This window comes from Oryctolagus cuniculus, chromosome 12 (genome assembly GCF_964237555.1).
Source record: "Oryctolagus cuniculus chromosome 12, mOryCun1.1, whole genome shotgun sequence".
NCBI lineage: Eukaryota > Metazoa > Chordata > Mammalia > Lagomorpha > Leporidae > Oryctolagus > Oryctolagus cuniculus.
In genome coordinates, this window is record NC_091443.1 from 5388674 (window position 1) to 5412098 (window position 23425).

General features: G+C 40.3%; 1 long non-coding RNA gene across 9 annotated transcripts in view; it reads left to right on the plus strand.

Moving 5' to 3' along the window:
• The window catches only part of LOC103352194 (uncharacterized), an 80353-nt gene that overhangs the window by 8357 nt on the left and 48571 nt on the right, over nucleotides 1-23425 (plus strand). For 7 of the 9 annotated variants that reach the window (XR_011380417.1, XR_007910638.2, XR_007910636.2 and 4 more), the window contains 3 exons: nucleotides 14420-14620; nucleotides 18318-18490; nucleotides 20764-20866. This is a non-coding gene — a long non-coding RNA (uncharacterized lncRNA). Of the gene's footprint in view, nucleotides 1-14419; nucleotides 14621-17890; nucleotides 18026-18317; nucleotides 18491-20763; nucleotides 20868-23425 lie in introns of those variants that run through there. The other 2 variants (XR_011380416.1, XR_001795616.3) reach the window with 2 other exon arrangements.

Consider the following 23425-nt stretch of genomic DNA (forward strand, 5'->3'; position numbering starts at 1 on the left):
TGAAAGTTTTACACATATTGAATTTAATCCTCACCACAACTTGATAAGTAGACATAAATATCTCCTTTTACCAAATAGGAAACACAAGACTCAGTAAGTCATGGAATTTGTCCAAAGCTATATAATTATGAACGTCAAATCAAGCTTCAATCCTATATTTGCTTAACATCAAAGGCACATTCTTGGCTACTATTTTAGAAAGTGCTCTGAATTCTTAAAACATCTACTAGTACCAAGAGAGAGATATATCAGATGTTAGATCGTGTAAAGGCCCTGGTAGAAAAAGAATATGGTTGTTTCCTAGGCTATGACTGTATGGTAAAATAGAGTGCAGGGAGATACACAGAGCAGAAAGTATATGATGTCTAAGCTCCATTGTAATTTTGCATACATTCATTCTCTGTTGTGCATATAAATTTCTATGTACTCATGGTGGGTAAGAGAAAGATTTTGCTATCCTTGAAACTTAGAATAAAATAATATTCCTCTGCAAATACTCTCAATCAAAGCATCATTCTGAAAAGTATCACAGCATAGAGTAAGAAAGGAAAACCTATATGCTTATATAATCCATGATAGTTTATGTTACTTATATATTTATAAAATAATGACTACATTCATATCTGTATAGAGCTACCACCTTTGTTTCTGTGGGTTATTTAGTCAATACCATGCTTTGTTTTTCCTTTTACCATCAGTATCCTGTCCTAATTCTCACCCCTCTGAAATCGGAGAAGACCCCCTAAAATTTTACACTAAAATGTGGCCCCTTAAAGTTCCCTAGAAATGCTATCTGGGGTGCCACATGTGCTACCGGAATTTGGGGTGCCTTACGATTTCACCATGGGCTTATTACTAAATCCCCGATATTAATAAGCCCAAGAGGGTTCTTGCCTAATATTTAGAGAAGAATTCTAAATACCGGCACAGATAAATGAGGCAGCATGGTACGTTTTAAGCTTTTATTTAGTAAGAAAGATGCATAGGAGAGTGAGAGCTTTATTTAGGGGAGAGAGGTGAATAGGGGTTCATACCGAGCACCAGGAACCAGCCACGTGGATGAGCATCTAGGCCAGGCAGCTAGAGCACATGGCCCGAAGGCCATGCGCCCTGGAGGCACAGGGCTACAGCACGCCCTGTCCTGGCAAGAGGCCAGGGAAGAAGAGCCGACCGGGCCACATCACGGCCCTGCTTTTAACCCACTTCCAAAGGGGAGTGGTTAATTAACCTGATTGGCTGGTGAGCACCCCAGTGTGGCCAGGTAGGGGAATGAGGCCACACAGGGGCTGGCAAAGGCATCAGGTAGGGGCATGAGGTCACACAGGGGCGTGGTGAAGGTGTGGTCTTCTAGTTCACAAATCTGGTCAATTTTAACTTGTATGCCTGCCTACTTCATTCCCCCCTCAGAGACTCCAGACCTTAATCTTAAGGGGATGTTGATGGGCGTCGAGTCTCCATCTTCTGTAGCTACTTCCTGCTGATTAGGGGCACAGACCCTGCCTGTTCTTGGTCTGGAGGTCTCTGCCTATTTCATCTAATGAGTTCACTTCACGAGCTGGATCTCTTTCAGTCACCGCCATCCTCTGTGTCTCCTGCATGGTCATCATTATTCTCAGAAGCTGCTGGGTTCTGCTGGGTTATTTTAGATACAAATGAAGGTCCATTGTCACTCTGGAGTGACCGTGGGAGTCCAAAGCGAGGCACGATGTCTTTCAACAAGGCTTTAAGCACCTCATGTGCTTTCTCCGTTCGGGTCGAAAAGGCCTCTATCCATCCTGTAAAAGTAACAATAAAGACTAGAAGGTACCTATAATTGCTTGTTGGGGGCATATTGGTAAAATCAACCTGCCAGTCTACACCTGTTTATGTCCCCCTCCTCTGCACAGGAGTCAACAGGGGAGGTGGCCTTAGATGGTGAGGGTTATTCTGTAAACGTAGTGGCCAAGAGCGAGTCACTTCCTTTATGACCATATTTAGTCCCTTTCCTCCAAACGCTCAGGAGACCAGTTGTACTAAGGCATCTCTTCCCAAGTGGGTAGAGTTGTGTATCTCCTTTATAATTTTCCATTGAGTGGCCATTGGTAGCATAATTCTATGATTTAACATCCACCATCCATTTGCGTTTTTAGTATAGCCTCGCTCTTGGGCCCATTCATTCTCAGGCTCCGTATAGTGAGGTTCCTTAACCACTTCCACAGATTGAGGCATCAGGGCCATTTCCAAACTTTCCTGTGTAGCTGCTCTATCTGCTAACGCATTTCCCTGGCTAATATAATTATCTCCCTTTTGATATCCCTTGCAGTGAATGATGGCCACTTCTAAAGGCTCCAGTACTACCTGAAGTAGAGCCAGTATCTCTTTTCCATATTTAACAGGGGTCAGTAAGCCCCTCTTTCCAGATTGCTGCGTATGCATGTAACACAAGGAGATACATATATATATATATATATATATATATATAAAATATATTAACTCACTAACCTTTTCCCAGTTGTAAAGCCCTAGTAAATGCAATAAGCTCTGCCTTTTGGGCTAAAGTATTGTGTGGTAGTGCTTGGGCTTCTATCGTCTGCCTTTCTAACTCCTTCCTTCAGATAGCTGCTGCCATCAGTAAACCATTCAGCATCTGGATTTTTCAGGGTTTCATCTCATAGGTCTGGGCTACTAGAGTCTACTTGCCTAATTCACCTCTACTACTCAATTACTGTTGACGTTTATGAATCTAATCACCCAATTTCCCTGCCCAAAACATCCCTTGCCTTCCAATTGCCCCTAAGAAACATTGAATGAGGAGCTCCCTGTGAGAAGCATATAAACCATCTACAGAGCTGATTTCCAACAAACATTCCAGTTGAATCTTCCTTGACCTTTCCTCCTTCTTCACTCTGATAATATATATTATAAACCTGATACATATAATCACATGGTTTTAATCCAATATGCCATGAAAAAATTATCAGTGCAGTTAACCCTGTCTTCCCATGGGTTCTACATCTATGAATTCAACCAATTATAGATAAAAAAAATTAAGAAAAGGAAAATTATGACTGTACTGAACTTGTACAGGCTTTATTAGCTGGCCTTTATTCCTTAAACAATGCACTATAACAACTATTTACAAATCATCTGTACTGTGCTGTGAATTATAACTAGACCAGAAATGATTTAAAGTACCTTGGATGAGGAACATAGGCTATATGCAAATACTACACTGTTTTACATAAGAGACATTAGCATCTTTGGATTTTGCTATCTGTAGAGATCCTGGAAGCCAATCATTAGCTTACACTAAGGTAAACCTTACATGGGCATCTATGCTTGGGTAAGTTATATGAGTTCTTTAAGCTTCAGAAATATCCTCAGTTATAAAATTGAGGTAATAATAATACTTCCCTTGAAGAATTCTGTAAACATTGGACAACTATAGATCTACCCATACATTTTTATATTTCTAGACACACACATCTACACACATACAGATCCATATCATACATGTCTACAGTGGGCATATCCTTATAATGTGGATTTACAAAAATAGCTCCAGCTACTGTCAGTTTTGTCATAAAACTGTTGCTTTCATTATTATTACAATCATCATTGTATCTCCTCCTGGTAGCTCTCTCTGTGTTTCCTTCCACCCATTCTCCACGTCTGTCCAGCCTTTGAGAAGACTGTACTCTGTGAGAAGACTGTACTCTGTGGTTGTGATTGCCAGTTTTTGTCATCAGTGGCTCCACTTACATAAGATCATCTTGAAGGCATACTCATACAAGACGCAATTCCTGGAAAGAAATGGCTAAAGTCTTTATCTCAATCTGAATCACCAAGAGCACCCCTCCATAGAATATTATGTTCCTCAGAGTCATGAAGAAGAGTGTGAATTCACTGAGATTAGAGCACCTGAGGGTGCTGCTTCTCAGACTGCAGTGAAAACAGGAGAACTATCTCTAGTAAGCGCCAGTTCCCTTCCTTGTATAGCCCTCTCTGCATGTCACAGCCTTATTGCACCATGGACCAAACTATCTTTTCTTCTGAACACCTTAAAATTGTGTCTGTTTCTCATTACACTTTCTCTGTGTGTCTCTTTCTATTTGGCTCCTTTTATTTTCTCTCTTCTTTACATATGCCCCCACTCTCACCCCTTCTGTCTGTCCTGATTCTTCTACTCCCTTCTAGCTGTCAGCTGGCCCCATTCTCTCTTGCCTTGCTGATGCTCTAACTAATTCTCCTTCTTACACACAACCCTGGCTAATAATGGTCTAGCAATGAAGATCTGATCCAGAATTCCTGATTTTGAAAAGAGGTAGAAAAAAAAGAGTATGTTTTTATTTTGCTGGCACATAGTAAATACATCATGTCATTTCTGGTAATGAGTTCGTAGGGGAAAGACTCATTTTGGGCCATGAGATGCAAGCACTCACAAGGTGTCCAGAGAAGGCCTTATCAGGTCAACCAGTTGGATACATGAAAGAGCAATTTCTTGTTCTTAGCATTAACCCTCAACTGGGAGTTAGTGCAGAGAAGGACCCGCTCTTCACAAGCACTCTAGGATAAGGTGATAAGAAGATTACAAGTAAAGACTCTCTTTAGCTATTCCACAGCTCCTGTCAGACAGAGCAAGTTAAACTACAGTGCAGGCCACACACGCATTGATCATCCACTCGGCTTGTACTGTCCAGGGTTTTAAAGATCCATGCCAAGGATAAGTGAAGGCGTCTCAGTCAAGTTTATTTTAGTAAGAAGGGTTAACCTAGTTCAAGGAGGTAAGGTTCTAGGAGATGACCTTGACTTCCCAGAGCTGAGCTCAATGTATGCGTGATCTTCATCAATGAGTGTCTCCTGAGAGTCCACTAGAGGAGTGGAGCAAATCCAGATGACCTGCAGTGTGTCCTGAAATCCCTTGCGCATGTCTCTCAGCCCTCAGCCCTTCTCTCACCCTGTAAACCCAAGCCCTAACACAGCAAGCATTGCTGAAAGTGTCATTTTTCCCACATAAAATAACTATATGAATGTTGAAAATGAAGCACTGGTAAAATCATACATGTTCTTTGTTCTATTCTTACTTATGCTTAGGATGCACTGTGTTTTTTGTTTGTTTATTTTACATGAAGTTCTACTATAATAAACTTCAGTTACCCCCTTTCCATCCTATGAATCACACCATGTTCTCTAAAATGATATAAATTCTTTAAATGGTTTCAGTAGGAAAGTCTTCATACACATAAGATAGGGACTTCTGAGGATATAACAGGGAAAAAAGATAAATCATTAGAAACACTTAAAAATTCTGAACATGACACTTTTCTTTATTAAAAAGACCCATTGTAAATTGGAAAGTTTCGAAGTCTTTGTGGTGAGGAGAATGAATTATAATGACATCACTGGGTCGTGAACTAGGCCCACTGGCTACTTTCCAGAATGAAATTGACTAGGAGAGATCAGATGAGCCCATTCGAAGCACAGGACATCTGGGAGGCAGCCAGGGAATCCAGGTTCAAGCCCCCTATTTAGGACACACTTCCTCTTCCTCTTCATCATCAAGTCTGACCGTGATTTCCCAGGCAAAGCGTCTAGCCTAACAATGATTTCAATTCATATTCGCGAGAACACCCAAAAAGTTCTTTGTACTCATTCCTCAGTGAAAGATCTCATGAAAAATATTAACATGTCAACATCTGGCTGACACCTTTGGTGCATTTTCATCATGTTGCTGCTGGGAAGCATTTTGCCTTCAAATAAGCATAATTTGCCAATCTTTTCCATCCCCTTTTTGGTCTCTCTTCCAGCGTAATAAATGGTGTCTGAAGCCCAAGAGAAACTCATTTCTGTTAACAGATCATTTGTAAACCTTTAAGGGCAGCTGGGGAGAGAGGGGCATTTTTTTCTTCTGTCTTAACTTTCCTGGTTGTCTCTCTAAATGCAAAATGACACCTCATTCAAAGCTTTCTGGTGTCATCTTAATCTCCCTTATTTTACACTTTCTACCTTTTTGATATAGCTGTAGTCTGCATGGAGGCTTTTTACCTAATACTGTAATACCTATTATCTGAGGCATTTAGGTAGATAGGCCCTTGCTAGCAAAGAATAATGTAGATCAATTGGATGTCAGAGCCCAATAAAGTCAGAGAGTCTGTATTTTTTTCAGGGTGGAAAAAAAGATAGCTACCCACCTGACCTTACAGCCAGCACATTTCAATATTAATATATTTTATGCATGCATGTGATAACATTTTACCTTCCTTACGATTCTGTGGGGAAGTCTCACTTCTCTCTCTGGAGGGTTATTACTTCTTTTGAGGGGTTATGATTATAGATACTTACTGAGACAAGAATAATTGACCATAAAAAACCTTTTATATTCCCACAATTATTTTTGCATTGACTAAAAGTGTCAAGAAAGCCTGATTTTATTAGCAGATTCCTAATTTTGTCTTCATTTAATTTCTTATCTGCCCCCCACCATCACCAATATGTTTTTAGTCTGAGATATTTGGCAATAGTACAAAAGGACAATTTGTTACAGAACTTAAACTGAATGGAAGTTCTATAATCCAAGCATAACATCAAGTATCAAATAAAATAAAAATGTATGAGATCAGCAAAGGGGATATGCTCCAAGGTAAGGAACTGATCGAGAGCCTAGAAAAAGGGAGTTTAAATCAAAATGTGACTGCTCAGCTATGAAGCAAATTTGTGGAACAAAGGGTCAAACTTTGTTCTGCTTTGCCCTAGATCCCTCCACCCACCAAATGGGTCAGATCCCGTCACCACTGAGCCTGTTTCCAGTAAGGAGCAAGGAGCACAGTTGTGCTTACTAAGAAGTGGTGTGGACAATTCTAAAGCACTTTGGAAGGGAAGAAGGAGGAAATGTGCTGGCTTTCCAGGCTGGGGGTGCCATGGGCAGAAGTGGAAATGACCTGGTTCACATCTGACCCTTGCAAACAAAACTGTTGTAGTGCCATGTTTGCTTCTTTGCATGCTTTGCTCCCCCAAATATTAGAAACAGGAACAAATCAACAATCACAAGTATATATTGTGGTCCGGAGGATGAACACAACTGGAAAGAACTCAGACCAGGACAAGGGCAGCAAGTGTTCCAGTTCCATGGTTTGTGGGTGGAGGATAGTGGGCAACTCACTTCCAGCAAAAGCATTATGGCTTTGGAGACTCGGAATGCATTGGCTTTTCAGAGAGCAAATCATATAGTGAAATAGAGCAATAGAAGTGAGGTGGTGCCGATTGTATCCTTGGTAAATGATAAAATGTTCAATGATATTCAAAGCACAAAAAGGAAGATTTTATTCAGGACCATTGCAATATGTATAGGGACAACTTCAATGGAATTTTTGCACAAGAAGAAAGAGATGGGCCCATCCCTGGACAAGTGGGAATTTAAGGACAAGAGACAGAGTTAGTCAGTGGAAAATTACTAAGGGGAAAGATCATAGTTATGAGGACTTCTAGCTGAACTCACCCTAGAGGAGGCTTGCTGAAGACAGGCCAGGGCTATCAAACATCGTCTTGGGGTTGGTAGAGAACCAGAAACCAGATTAGATATTGAGGTTAGTGACTTCTTGCTAAACTGAGTTAGCAGGGTTCTTAGCTAAAACTTGATTTTAAAAGGAAGTACGTGGAAGGTCCTAGCAGAAAATTGAAAGACACGGTTAAAGTTAGACCAAGTGAAGAATCCTCATCCAAACAAAATTAATTCTGGTTAGCTCATGTGTATACATATTGAGTCTTATCTTTTTGTATTTTCCTGAAACCAATAATCAGGGCCTACAACTGAAAATAAGAGCTGTAGGTATTTCAGGCAATCAAGCCACCACTGAGGCATCTACTGGTGGGGACTTACATCTTCCCCAGCTGTTGTGAATGGAGATCTGTGACCTGGGACTACCACGCTCAACCTCCTATCCCATTCCCAGTCTACTCCCAGTGGGTGGCACGGAGAAGAAAATTTCTTCACTGTTTGAGAGGTGCAGGTTCATAGGATCAATTTGTTTCCTTCACATTCTAAATCCAGCTTGGAAGAGCAGAATGGGTTCTCCATGAAATAATTTGTATTTTGGGAGAGTTCACATTTCAGGAAGGGGAACTGACTCCTTGCTGTCAGATAAATGCCAGAATGTTCAAGTTCTCCTGAGACAGAGAGGAGGAACATGACGGGGGAGATCTATTCTCAGCTGGACCACATGACTATCAAGCTCTGAGTAAAGGGCTCCCTTCGCTTCACCAGTTCCCAGAACTGGTAGAAAGAGGGCTTCAAAGGGAAGAAATACACTAGGATTCAATTGAATTATCCTATGGGAGTGGATCCATTGGGACTACATGATGTTCCTGGAAAATTGATGGAGCCCTCTACACATAAGTGTTCTTCTGAGACCTCAGAGTGTGAACAGAGAACTCTGTTTGGTTTCCATGTGATGCAGTACCATGATTAAAGAGGGCTCAGGGGCTGCCAGTTTGATATGGAGGGGACAAGAACTTCTAGATACATAAAAAAGCGAATGGGATCTTCTAGAAGAGATGCTGTGGCTTAAGTTACACCAGCTCAGGGAGAGAGAACATATTTAAAGTCATGGTTACCAAAGGGAATGGAAGAAGCCAAGATTGCCCAAGCCTGACTTCAGATAAATCATTCTTCTTGTTTGCCATCCTCCTGCCGACATCAGGGAATCAATGAAGGACAAGTTAATCCAAAGGTACCTTCAGTTTTTCCCAGTCATAGGAAGATAAGAAAGACCAGAAAAGCTTGGCCAAGAAGAGGGAAAGGGATTAGAGAACAAAGGAAAATTCTCGCCTCCCTTTTCCATCCAAGAAGTCAGGGTCTAGTCTTTTCAGGAAGCAGCTTGTAGAAGGGAGGAGAAGAAATAGGAAAATAACACGAGTTTTAATTTTAAAATGGGCTAAAATTTTTTATTAAGTGAGAGGAACTGGAAAACTATAGGATTGTACCAAATTTTTGACACAGTTTAGTTGTAGGTTAGTACGGAAAAAAAAAAGCAGAACCAAAAGTACCAACTACGATGAGACTGTTTTGCTTTACATCTAACATAAGCTTCCTCAATAAACAGAGTACATGTCTCAGAAGTTAACCATCCTTCTTGCCAATCCTACCAAAATCTTCCTTCTAACCTGTTCAATAATTTAATAGAAGTAAAAGGAAAACCTAACTAGGTGGTTAGGGATTCATTTTTCATATAACTAATGCTTTGTCAAATTTCCTTACATGAGTGGGAGGAAAGTTCCTAGCTTCTTTATAATCTTATTCATTTAGGGACAGTCATGTCCCCTTCTAATCATCAGGCTTCATTTCAGAGGACAATTGCAGCCACTGCCCAAAAATAAACACCCATCACTCGTTTTACCATTAAAATAGAAAAATATCACAACCCTGCATTATTCATTCTGTGAAGTCTATTGGTATCTTGGAATAAAATGTCAATTTTGCATAAGACAGAGAGGAAAGATGATACTTGTGGTTAACTGGCAGAAGTTTGCTGTGCTGACCAAATTCATAAGGTTGTCTGCAAGACCCTAGAACATTTGGTGGGATACAAGCACAACTGCCATAAAGAAAGGACATGAACTATTGCCATCCAAAGACCCAGAAGCAATAACTACACGTACATCAGTTGGTGCGTGCTTTTATTTATCAGGTATTTCATGATGAACAAAAACTTCTCCACAATCAAGATCAGGCTGCTTCTCCACTTCTTTGCGAAGTACACACTAGAGTTTTGCTTGCCTCTGATCGTGGTCTCAGGCACCCAAGTCCCTCTGTTTGTGGAATGAAGGCATATTTGGCTTTCCTAGTCAATGGCTTATATCAATTCAGTATTTCCAGAGATGATCATGATCTTGGTTTACTTTCTTCTGTATCCTTACCCTTTTTGACATTTCCTTCTCTCTCTTGACTTGGATTATTAATCTCTTTATTTTAATATTTATTTATGTGAAAGTCAGAGCTACACAGAGAGAGGAGAGACAGAGAGAGAGAGGCCTCCCATCTGCTGATTCACTCCCCAGTTGATTGCAATGGCCGGAGTTGTGACAATCTGAGGCCAGGAGCCAGGAGATTCCTCTAGGTCTTCCCACTCGGGGAGAAGGGACTCAAAGACTTGGGCCATCTTCTATTGCTTTCCCAGGCCATAGCAGAGAGCTGGATCGGAAGTGGAACTGCCGGAACTCAAACCAGTGCCCATATGGGATGCAGCACTGCAGGCGGCGGTTTTATTCACTACACCACAGCGCCAGCCCCTATTAATCTCTTTCATCTCAAACCACAGCCTTAAGATTAGGCCATAAGTATGTGTGGCAAAGTGAATGAAGTTCTCACTGCAGAGTACAATAGGACGAACAGAAAGCATTCCTCATATCTCAAAGATCCTGAAATTATTTCAGTGATGAAGTCATCAAATCCCGCTTCAGTTGGCCTCAATAACTACAATACTAAAATCAAGAAACCCCTTAATTTACTTATCCCTCGTTCTAGGAATTCACCTTACAGAGACTATATTAAGCAGAATATACCAGGTATTTGCAACTGATAACATTACAAACCTTGAACAGATCTGGGAAACCGAGAGTTCCATACTCTGATCTAGAGATGGATAGATTAGGCTCCAAATCCTGGCTCTACTATTTTTCAATGTGTGGAATTGAGCAAGTCTTTTACACTCTTGGCACGTTCTTGGTAAAATAGTGATAAAAATATCTTCCTCTCTGGAAAAGTTAAGGATTCAGGAGAGATGGAATTTAGGATAAAAGCCGAGGTTTGACAGCAATATTGGTCTTGATTCAAATCTGAGTTCCAACATTTACCAACTGTTATCACTTGATGTGTTCTATGCCTCTTTCATTATCTATTAAATCAGAATGCTAATAATAACCAAGTCATTGAACAGCTTTGGATATTAATTTAGTTAGTATTGACACAGTGTTTAGAAAGTGTCTGGCTGTGGTAAATGCTCAATAAATGGAGGTCATTATGAACTATATAATTGTAATATAGTATTCTGTTACACTCCTTAATAATCAAGGTAATGAGGTGAATACTAACAGTAATCTTGGCAGGCTTGTTCTGGAGGCAATTATCACCAACTGTTGATTAAATGAGGGTCTAAGCCCAAATTGAGGCACATAGTATCCCTGAATTGGCCATAGGACCGTGCAGAACCTGCTCAGTCATTTTCTAATGGTACTGGGAACATAGCTAATGCAGTCTTCTACTCAGGTCCCAGACTGTAGAAAGAGTTCAAAGCCGAGTAGCTGGTAAAGAGAATTGCTCTGATGGCATGGTCAACATGGGCTCTGCCTTCCCCTAAGGATGAAGAGGGGGTGTTCTGCTCCCATCACTGATTGGCATATGGGGGTAAATAACCAAAAGATAAGCCTTCCTGCCCCAGTATGAAGTCCGTGAGTGAGAGGATCAAGAACCCTTTAGAATTAAGAAAGGGAATGTAAAATACATTAAGTTATATTATATATATTAAGTTGAAAGCACTGTGGGGAATACCAGTATAAAACAGGCCCCCGTTTCTCTAGTGGGGTAATGAAAGTAAAATATGTTCACAAATACAGCATCTCTAATGGAAAGCAGGAAGTAGTAAATGTCAAACAAATCCACAGATGTGGTGCAATTAAAGTACTGAGGCCATAAAGAGGTTTTCCTGTACAAGGGACCAGAAGAGGCCGTGCAGAGGAAGTGGCATTTCTGAATAACTTCTAGGCTCAGTTAGGGTCTTTTATGCCAATCACTAATCCTGTCCTCACTCCCGCAGGGACAGGGGTGGTTAACTTCCTTCTTCTGCTTGGCAAGACACTTGTCTTGCAAGACCCACCTCAAGGGTCAGTCTTCTGATGCCCCCTTCTCCAGATGGATTCACCCTTGCTCCCTTATTTGGGAATAAGTTTTGCCATCTCCCATCCACTGACATTGCATTTATTTATTTTTCACAGATTATTTATTTGAAAGAGTTGCAGAGAAGGAAAGGGAGAGAGGAAAAGAAGGAGGGGGGAGAGAGAGAGAGAGAGAGAGAGAGAGAGAGAGAGAGAGAGATCTTCCATCAAAGGTTTACTCCCCAGGTGGCCTCAATGGGCCAGGCTGAAGCCAGGAGCCAGGAGGTTCATCCAGGTATCCTGTGTGGGTGGCAAGGCCCCAGTACTTGGATCATCTTCTGCTGCTTTTCCCAGCATCATTAGCAAGGAATCGGATTGGAAGTGCAGCAAACCAGGGCCTTTATGGAATGCTGATGCCTAGGGCAAAGCTTTACCTATTATGCCACAATGCCAGCCCCTTCTGCTGCTATTTTTAATTCATTACCATATTATATTCACTGTCTAATTCATTAGACTGTGGTCTCCATAGGACACACGCAATGCTTTGAGTCCTCAGTGCCTTGGGACTCAAAGCTGTGTGGAGTTTTCTTTTTGGTATTGAGCAACTTAGATAAAGTGATAATGCTGACGACCAGATCAAACTGCTGCTAAGGTGTGTTGGTTTATGCCCTCAAGAATCTGACCTGGTGAGGCCGGCACTGTGGCGTAGTGGATAAGGCCACTGCCTGCAGTGTCGGCATCCCATATGGGCACCAGTTCTAGTCCCTGCTGCTCCACTTCTGATCCAACTCTCTGGTATGGCCTGGGAAAGCAGTGGAAAATGGCCCAAGTCCTTGGGCCCCTGCACCCACATTGGAGACCCCAGAGGAAGCTCCTGGCTCCTGGCTTCAAATCGATGCAACTCTGACTGATGCAGCCATATGGGGAGTTAACCAGCAGATGGAAGACACCCCTCTCTCTCTTTGCCTCTCCTTCTCTCTCCGTGTAATTCTGACTTATAAATAAATAAATAAATAAATAAATCTTAAAAAAAAAAATATGACCTGGCTTCAGTTGCTGGACCTGAGGTCTCGTTTTTATTTCAATATTTCCATCTGATGGGAAATAAGTGACAATAAAAATTATGAATAAAATGATTCTTTATCAAAAAATCACAGATTAACACGATTTGCACTAAACATTAAATATCATTTTTACTTTTAAAAACCTATAAATTTCCCCAACATTCAATGAATGAGGTTGAATAAATTCTGGTAACCTATATGATAAAGTATTCTATATTCATTAAAGGGTGCAGGCATTACAGCATAGCAGGTTAAGCCACTGTTTGGCGTGCCTGCACCCCGTATTGGAGTGCACAGTGAAGTCCCAGCTCCTTTGCTTCTGATCCAGCTTCTGCTTCTTATTTGGTTATTTTTTAAAATGTACTTATTTATTTATTTGAAAGGCAGAATTACAGAGAGACAGGGAAAGGCAGAGAGAAAGAGCAAGCAAAAGAATAGATGATCTATCCATTGATTCACTCACCAAATGACTGCAACAGCCAGGGCTGAACCAGGCTCTAGCTAGGAGCCAAGAGCTTCATCTGGGGCTCCCACTTTGATGCAGGAGCACATGTACTTGGGCCATCTTCTGCTGATTTCCCAGGTTCATTAGCAGGGAGCTGGATCAGCAGTGGAGCAGCCAAAAATCTAACTGGCAACCATATGGGATGCTGGCACTGCAGGCAGAGGCTTAACCCAGTGCACTACAGCCTCGGCCCCCAGCTTCATGCTAACGTGTCCTGGGAGGCAGCAAACGATGGCTCATGTGCTTGAGCCCTGATAATAACACAGGAAATGCAGATGGAGTCCCAGGCTACTGGTTTTAGCCTGGCACAGACACAGCTGTTGTGAGCATTTGAGGAGTGAACCAGCAGATAAAAAAATTCTCTCATTCTCTTGCTCTCTCCCTCTCTCCTCTGTGTCTCTCGGCTGCTTCCTTTCTAAAAGGTAAAATAAACAAATGAATATTTAAAAAGTTTCCAAAGTGTATATGGATTTATAAAGTATGATTTATTACTAATTCTGACATCAGATTACAAAAAATATAAAATGCAAAATTATGGTTTTATAAAACTTAAATGAAGGTACTTTAAAAGGTAATGAAAAATAGAGTTAATGGGCAGAATTAAAAGTTAAGTTTATTTTGGAAAAAAAAATTGAAATCTATGCATAATTTTTTTCTTAATATTCATTTCTCATAAACTTTTTGAAGACTTCGCATAGTTGGTTATATGGCTGAGAATTCTTTCTGTAGTTCCCTGATTTTTGTTACATAGGAAGAATCTCATTGTGCAGTCCCTCCTCATTTTTTTTCTGCTTTATCCCAGGCACTGATTATAGGAAGGGAGCTCAGTCTTCCTGAATCAGGCACTCATTCGCATCTCCTCACTCTTGCTCCTGTCAGTTTCTCTTCCAAAAACATCCTTGATGCAGATCAGCCGACTGTAGATATAAACTTTAGAGTGAGGCAGGTCTAAGTTTCAATCAAGTTGTTTTTTCATATTTGGAAAACTATGTCCTCTGAATTTCAGCTTCCTAACACAATGAGAATGGAATAGCGTCATGTATGGTGAACAGCAAACAGGCCCTGAGATAAAAGACAGCAGTCACGGACAGAGGTCATGGCTTTCTCTTCTCTTCTCTCTGTTCCCATCCAGATTTACTGATCCTTCAAGGCCCAACTCACTTTGTACTTCCTGCACAATATCATCTGTGACTTCCTCTGACCGAACGTAATGTATTCAATTTCTAAGAATCTTTTCTGTAGGACTCACCTATCATTAATTCACAGTTCCACGCATTAAGCAGATATACAGTCCTCCCGTATGCAAGGAAATATGTTACAATACTGCAGTATATGCCTGAAATCACAAATAGCACTCAGTTTGTATTCTGTATACTATGCTTTTCCCTTATATGTGCACATAAGGGGAAATTTAATTTATAAATCAGGCACAGTAAGACATTAACAACCATAAATAGAAAGCTATAAAATATACAATAAACATTATATGAATATGCTCTGTCTTGGAAATGTTAAAGTTAATATTTAAAAGTATATTTATTTGTTCATTTAAGAGAGTGATAGACAAAAAGAGAGACAGAGAAAGAGATTTTCCATCCATTTGTTCAGTCCCTAAATGCCTGCCATAGCCAAGGTCAGGCCAGGAGAAGCCAGGAGCCAGGAACTCCAACTGGAGCTCCCACCTGGGTGGCAGGGTCTCAACACTGGGTCATTATATGCCTTCCTAGGTGCATTACCATTATGCTGAGTCAGAAACAGTGTAGCCATGACTTGAAATGGACCTCTGACATGGGATACCAGTATTGTAAGCAGTGGCTTAACACACTGAGCCACAAGGCCAGCCCTACATGATATTTTCTCACCACGGTTGACTGCAAGTAGCTGAAACCAAGGAGAGTGAAACTGCAAATGAGAGAGTCTACTTTACATCGTAGGTCCCTAACAAGAATGAGAGTTCACCACCCACCTGTGGTTTCTACCTCTCTCATTTATTATAAGTCGTCAATCCATGGTTTGTGATGGACAGTTAGATCTTTTTGATGAGTTTTGAATGCTCAAGTAAATGTATCGGCCATTAACATAGAGTAACAAAAACTCGAGTCTGTGATCATGTCTCCTCTGGGTTCATCCAGAGCAGACTGAAAGCTCTCGGTGGTCTGTGTGTGGTACCAGAGACTCCATCTGGGTTGTCAAGGTAGAATGTCACCATCCTGAGAGACAAGAGTGCTCAAAAAACCCCAGAATGTTCCAGATTCTTTTCAGGCTGTTCAAGAGTGCTAAGAACCCCAAGTGGTGGGCACATTGATAAGTGAAGTGAATAGATGGTTCCTGCAGTTACAATTCAATCTCCCTCACATGCCTGTCAGTCCAAGTATATTACTTGGGAACAGAATTTCTGTGGGATGGAAGCAGACAAAGAGAGAGAGATGGGACAATGCAGTCAATGAGACCTCTCCAAGTTTTATTTCTATTTGTGTGTTCAGACTAACATTATTGGCATGCCACATTTAATGACCAAATCCCAAGGTTTTGGGTGAAAATGTAGCAAAATGGCCTAATTTTACTTGTGAGAAAACACCACTTGTATTACTCTCATATACTTGCTTATTTTCCAAGCAGTAAACCATATAAAGATATCTTGATACTTGATAATTTAAAATCAGACAGTAATGTATCTTTAATATAGAATTCTTCACAAAGTGCCTTTTGAGAACTTTTTCTTATTTAAGGAAAAAATAAATTATCATATTTATCTCTTCCCGATGGTATCCAGAATGTAATAGGAATAAATATGTAGCAAGGATTGTGTTGGGCTGTAGGTTGAGAACTGCTTTCTTAAAAACAATGAAATAAAAATGCACTAAACAATATGTGGACGAATTCCTTTGTATTACCTTGTCTCCATCAACAAAAATTTAATTGTTTGATCCCAACTACATTTTTAAAAAATAAATAAACCTTCAAATGAAGAGGAAAGCAAGCTTTCAGCAAAGTTTTGGTCATAAATACAAACAAGGTTTTGATACCAGAAAGTAATTATTGCTTTGTTCCTCTTTTGAACAGCAAGGGAGGGACCTTGTCTTGGCATTTTTTCACTCCGTTCTATTAACCTGCCAAAATTCACAGAATGTCATAACATCCATTATTTCTTTGTACCTGTAGCTACTGATGTCCCCTTTTGAGATCTTACATTGTGCTATCTCATATTTCTTCCTCCCTTTTCTTTATTTGCATGTCATAAGAATGCTGAATTTGCCAAACTTTCGGGTAAAGACTTTTATAAGCTTGCTGGGTGTTCTCTTCGAAGTGTTCTAGGGACCAATGGGCCCTGCAGATCATTCCAGAAGCCCTGATCCAGAGGTGCTACACAGAGGCACAGGTTCTCCATAAAAACACTTTTAAAAGTTGAGAGCCTAGGATGTTCCTGTAACTTTGGTTATTTTATCCTGATAATAAAAGCAGTATGTTACAAAGTATTTGAGAAGCAGGAAAAAAGCATAGAGTTCTTAATCTCACATGTAAATACCTTTAATATGTTAATTTTTTCTGTTATATATACATACACATATGTAAACAAAGGTAGATTTTTGTAGTCTTAATTATTTCAGCCTACATTAGAAAGAAAACATTTTGCTTTGTCACCAAATACTTTTTAAAATCATTTGAAGCTTCAAAAAGTTCTTGGAAAAGTGAAATTAAAGGGTAAGTTTAGAGTAAGCATTTACCCTAGCAGTTAAGAAACCAGTTAAGACAGCTGTGGACAATTTCACAGTGCTTAAGTTTAATGCCAGGTTCCAGCTTCTGACACAAGCTTCATGCTGGTGTGGACCCTGAGAGGAGGCAGTGATGGCTCCAGTGGTTGGCTTCTTACTGCTCATGTGAGAGACATGGGTTGGCATTTTTGGCTCCCAGTCTCTGCCTATCCTCAGTCAAACCGTTGCAGGCATTTTGGGAGTGGGCCAGCAATGAGGGAGCTCTCTGTATCTTTCCCTATCTCTCAAGTTATAAAAAAGAAGGTTAAGTTTATTTTGGTGCAAAATATTTTTAAATGTCTGCATATGAGTGGCTTTCAAAAGAGTCATGGGAAATGCTTATTATAAAAAAGTTATGCAAGGATCTGAAAAATTTTTGCACCAAAATATACTATATACTTATCTTTACTTCCATTCTTCATGAAGTTTTTCAAGCACTTTAATATATTCACTGCTTTAATAAATAATAATTTAAATTGATATTGGCTTTTTAGACTATTATGGATATTATGGAAAAAATCTATTTTTCACATTGGAAGATATGATTTTGTGTGATTCAGTTTGTTCTGATTACAGATATTCTCCCTAATGCCTGAGACACAATTAGAACTCTATTAAAATCAATGGCATTTAAAAGTTTAACAACACTTTTCAGTTAAGTATATTTAAGGGGAAACATGTTTATTCACACAAGATTATGACGAAATGTTGGAAATTGCTATCAGTTAACTACAGGACAGCCAAGAAGGGGCTCTCATTCTGTAAGAGCTGGTTCACAAACCTGAACTTGAACTTCTAGACTCCTGAGCAGCAGTCAACAGACTAAAACCTGAGGACAAAATCCAGCTCAGAATAATTTGGTAAGACATGTGAGCCACGTGGCTTTTACATGTGTGCATATTTGGGACAAAAAAAATCTTACAGATATTATTTTGTGACACATAAAATTATGCAAATTTCATACTTTGGCATCTGGAAGAAAGTTTGAGTGGAGCGTATTCAGCATTTATTTGTCCATATCACAACAGCAGAGTCAAGAAATGAGCAGCAAAGGGCAAAGCCCATCACAAATAGGATATTTATTACCTGGTCCAAGTGATTAGGTTCTATGTAAGGCAGCAGTAAAAAAGCTCTGTGCTCCTTGTATTTCAGCCCTCAATCCAAACGTCCTTCCTGGTTCCAGCAGGATTCCTTGTGCCCATTAGGGAAACCAGAAGGATTGTCCCTGTTTATTTGCTATCAGAGAGGCCTTTGAACTCCAGGAAAGCTGCCATCTTGTTTTTGCTCACTCCTCGTATGCTTAGTGTCTGCAGCATGAAACACTGGTAAGTTCTATAAACTTCTTGTTATCTTGAGACAGGGCAAGACCTTTCCCCAATTTATTTACTTTTGGAGGAGGAGGATGAAAGATTGGGTCCTAAGTGTTATTCAATGGCATGACATGGCTTTCCCTGGAAGGCAGCCAGAACTGATGCTTATGAGGTGTTTGTCTGATAAACTGTACCCCGGTGACACGAAGCAGAGCCCAGAGGAGGTGACAGTCCATCTTTCTAACTCAGGTTTGATTTACAAATCAGAAGAATGTACGAAGACTGTTGAAGCCAGACCCACCCCTAGGACAGTCTAATCAGGAAATAATGACCTCTGCTTGTGAATAACTGTGTGGAAGGTGGCATGATTTGGACTCTTATTGAAGTATATTATAATATTGTCATGAACACAAAATAGAGCCCAGACAGCTACTAACTGTGATGTTTGCTTTACGAGCTGGACGTCTGGGAAATAATTATCAGCTGGTGTCTCTGGGTCACAGAGAACCCATCTAATTAAAGGAAGCCAAGTAGTGAATATGTGGAAACTTCCAACACAGCTCACACAAACAGAAAAAAAGAGTTGGGAAGAGAGAAAGAGGGTGTTAAGATGCCTCCAAAATTAATATCAGATTCAGAAAAATACGAGGAACCTAAATGTTTCTTTCAGAAATCTACACAGACCATGAGCTACTTCCTGCTACCCAGTTGCCCTCAACTTCAAGCTTAGAGCCAGACTGAAATTGTAGATGTTCTATATGATTTCAGAAGGCGCTAAGAGCAGATTTTAGTTCTGGCCGTGGAAATTCTGTAAGATTTCTGTAGAGTTCAGCAGAATGTTTGATAGCATTTAACAACAACAACAAAAAAAGAGTCAGTTATCTGAGGTAAATATAAAATATAATATATTTGTAAATGCATTATCTTATTTGTGTTATCACATTAAATATAAGTAATATTTTGAGTTTTTGCAATAAAAATATTGTATCTATGATAGAGCAGTTTGGAAATTCAGAAACTGAGTGAAACAAAAACAAACTCCACAGTCCTTCCATACAAAGACAACATTATCGGAGGCTTGTTTCCTTTAACTTTTTTCTGTGGTGTTGTTTCACAGTTGTTATTCTCAGAGTTCACTGTAAATTCATGCTTTTTCACTCCACTATAAAATATAATTTCTAGATAAGACTTTTATAGCTATCTAGAACCTACGAGATGGAGGGACAACTTTTCAAATTGGTTGGAAATTAAGAGTAAATCTAATTCCAAAACCTTAACATGTTTTCTCAAGTCATAAAGAAAGCAAGACTTTCGTACCTTTCTCTTTTGTCTCACTATTTCTTTTTTTGGCCATGATCATACAGTCTTGATGAAGACTAAACTTTAAAAACAAACAAATGAAAAAAAGAGGTAGAGGGTAGGGCTGAAAGAAAAATTAAAGGTCCAGGAAAAAAAGAGAAGAAAAGTCAGCGAACTGTGACACCTGGTCCTGGTGAGACCAGTGGCATTTGTGTAAATGAGTAGACATATCCTTAATCTAGGTTTCTCAAAGGCTATCATTTTGATACAGATTTCATTAAATCCATAATAAGCAGATTTGAAATTCAGAAAGGAAATATACACTCAGATCAGAATTCACTTTTTTAAAAAAAAGATTTATTTACTTATTTATTTGAAAGTTAGAGTTACAGAGAGACAGAGACAGAGAAAGACAGAGAGATTGGCCATCTGCTGATGCTCTTCCCAGATGGCTGTAATGGCTAGGGCTGGGCTAAACCTAACCCAGGAACAGGGAGCTCCTACCATGTCTCCCATGTAGGTAGCATGTGCCCAAGCCTTTGGGTCACCTTCCACTGCTTTTCTGAGGCCATTAGCAGAGAGCTGGATCGGAAATGGAGCAGCCGGGACACGAACTAGTGCCCATATGGGATATTGCCATCAGAAGCAGAAGTTCCACCCGATATACCACAACACCAGCCCCCAAAATTCACTTTTAAAATACAAAAGTCTTTTATTTAGTTTTTCACTTAGCTTTCTATTTTGGTATCAACAAAAAGGATGTGATGATAAGTCCAACATAAGAATGAGAAAGAAGGCTGGGTTGAGTGAGGAGGCTTGGTTGAGAGGCGAAGACACAGGGTCCTTCCCAAGCCGGAGAGTCAGGTGCACAGCCTGGCTATGGGCACCTCAGAAGCAGTCTAGTACCAAAGTCCTCAGCTCTCATGACAGCAGGGAGCATTTCTTCATGAGGTTGGACCCTTTCCAATTTGTTACACCATCCGCCACAGGTTTTGCTGGAAGTCTTCTTTCCAAAGAAATCCATGTACCAGGCCAGTGTTCCTGCATGCTATGAAGATCCCAAATGATACTAGCTGTCTTCGTGGGAACTGGGTGAGCATGTGTAATCTGAGCTTTTTGGGTCTATCTCTTTGCTGTGACATTGTAACACTGAAGTGCAGATTTATAGCATGCTCTATGTATATTTTCTTAGTCTCAAGCCCCCACCCCCTTTCACAGATACATACACAACATGTCATGTAGAAAATATAAATTGTTGATCGTACAGGCACTTTCTTCCTTTTTAAACCTTTCCAAAGGTCTTTTTGTTAAATACACCCAGATGCCGTTTGACAGATGAGGGGCTAATTGCTCTGTGAATTACCTCTATCGATTCCTGTTTCATGTTGAGCCAAACAAACAAAAGATATTAATGCTTTGAAAAAAATGAATGATGACCTTTCTCTGCAAACACAGCTTGCGGTCTCTGATTATTGGTGATTCCAGAGAGCAGCGGTCAATCGCAATAGCTGTAACGCTATGATCACTATAATAAGCTTGCCTGACCTTCTCTGCCATGTTAAGTGGTTTAAATTTATTTGCCCAACAACAGAAGAGCTTTCATTTAAAGTCACAGAACATTCAATTCAATTTAAAGATGTAGTGTCTTCTTTCTTCTTCCTCCTTTCTTGTCTCTTGACCACTTCAGACATCCACATCCATGTTCAACACTAGATATACCAATATAAAATAACCATCGTATGTGCGAACTATGTTCCTTCAGTTGTGTTTAAGATTCTGGATGCCATTTTCTTTATTTATTTGTTCTTTTTTGGGTGGGGTACACTGAAAACATTCTGTTCTACATAATTTGACAAGCATAAAAAGTCAAGAATTCAAGAACTGTGGTGCTTAGCACCAGTGTGGGAACCAGCAGACCCAGTTCCATTTTGGTCTTTAATTAGTGGGATCTTGAGCCACCCATTTCTACACCCCCCAGCCCAACACCCAACCCAAGCAGTCCCTTCTAAGTTGGTAACTAGATAAAAGACTAGACTTGATGACCTACTTCAGAGCATTTTGTTTTTTTACTGGGAGGTACTTATGTTCTAGATCTCTCCACTGAATTGTTTCATACAAGGGACAGAGCTGTAACTTGACAGCTGAGATAACATGGTGGTAAGGGCTGGAAGGTTTTCCTGACTTTTTCTCAACAAGGTTCTCTGATGGTGAAAATGTACAAAACACACATGTCTAAAATCTTGAATGGTTAGGAAGTATATGCAGCCTCCCCCTGCTGGTTTCAGTGGAAGTCTCTTGAGAAGGGGACTCCTGATACTTCCACAAATTCCTGGTAAGAGGCCAAAAATATCAAGGAAGTAGTTTCCCTTAGAATATTTTTGTCCCTGTGCTATAAGATTAAAGCAGGAAGTGAAGAGAAAAACACCACAAATAATCAAAAGACTTCCTGCCTTAGTCTGACATTCTCAAAGAGTTAGATTGCCATTTAGTAAGAAGCAGGCAATTTTATGGTGACTTTCTTTAAACATTGTCTATAGTTTTCACTCAAGACAGTGAACAATACTATTGACAGGCCATTCAATAATAATATTTTGCTTTGCTATGATAAATTACTCATGGAGTTTAAGGCAATGTGAGGCAACACTCCCTGCTTGTGTCAGATTCCTTGCTAGGCCCTCAATGTCTTCCCACACTCCTTTATTTCAAAATCCAACTTCAGGGTCTGGGAGCCCCTACACACTTAAAAAAATATTTATTTATTTATTTGAAAGAGTTACACAAAGAGAGAAGAGAGGCAGAGAGAGAGAGAGGTCTTCCATCTGCTGGTTCACTCCCTAGCTGGCTTCAATGGCCAGGATCCAGGAGCTCCCTCCAGATCTCCCACAGGGGTTCAGGGAACCAAGAACCTGCACCATCTTCCACTGCTTTCCCAGGCCATAGCAGAGAGCTGGATCAGAAGTGGAACAGCCAGGACTCAAACCGGCGCCCATATGGGATGCCAGCATTGCAGGCAGTAGCTTTACCCGCTATGCCACAGCGCTGGCCCCATCCTTACTCACTTCTCTTCTGAAAGGCCTTTTACAACACCCCATTATCAGACCCAATGCATGCTTTCACCTCAGCATCTCTTCTTTCTGACTCCACTTTTGTCTTTCCCTGTAAGTCTGCACTTGGTATTTCAGGATTTGCCACAAAATCTGGGGTTCAATAAGTGTGATACTGGAGTTTGAGAATGAATGAATGCACAAATCTTATTGTATCAGGTGATAACTACTAGACAACAAGCCATTCCAAAACGCAGCCATGCCTTTAGACAGCCATGCTTTTGTGACTCATGCACCTATTGGTCAGTTGGGACTCATTTGATGAGACTGGGACTGCACTGCTGGGAAGACTCTGTTCCTCCTGGGACAAACAGTCCCAGGCATGTTCTTCCCATGGCCACAGCAGAAGCACAAGGAATGCCACTCAAGGCCATGTTGTCATTTCCACACTATTGTACAAGCTACAGCAAGTCACATGGGCAAACCTATGTCAAGAGACAATCTAGTCATACCGTGAAATCATAAATAAGAGGGCATGGATATAAGAGACATGCGCAACTGGACACAGGAATGAAACCAAACTTGCAAGAAAGAAAATGCTGATGAC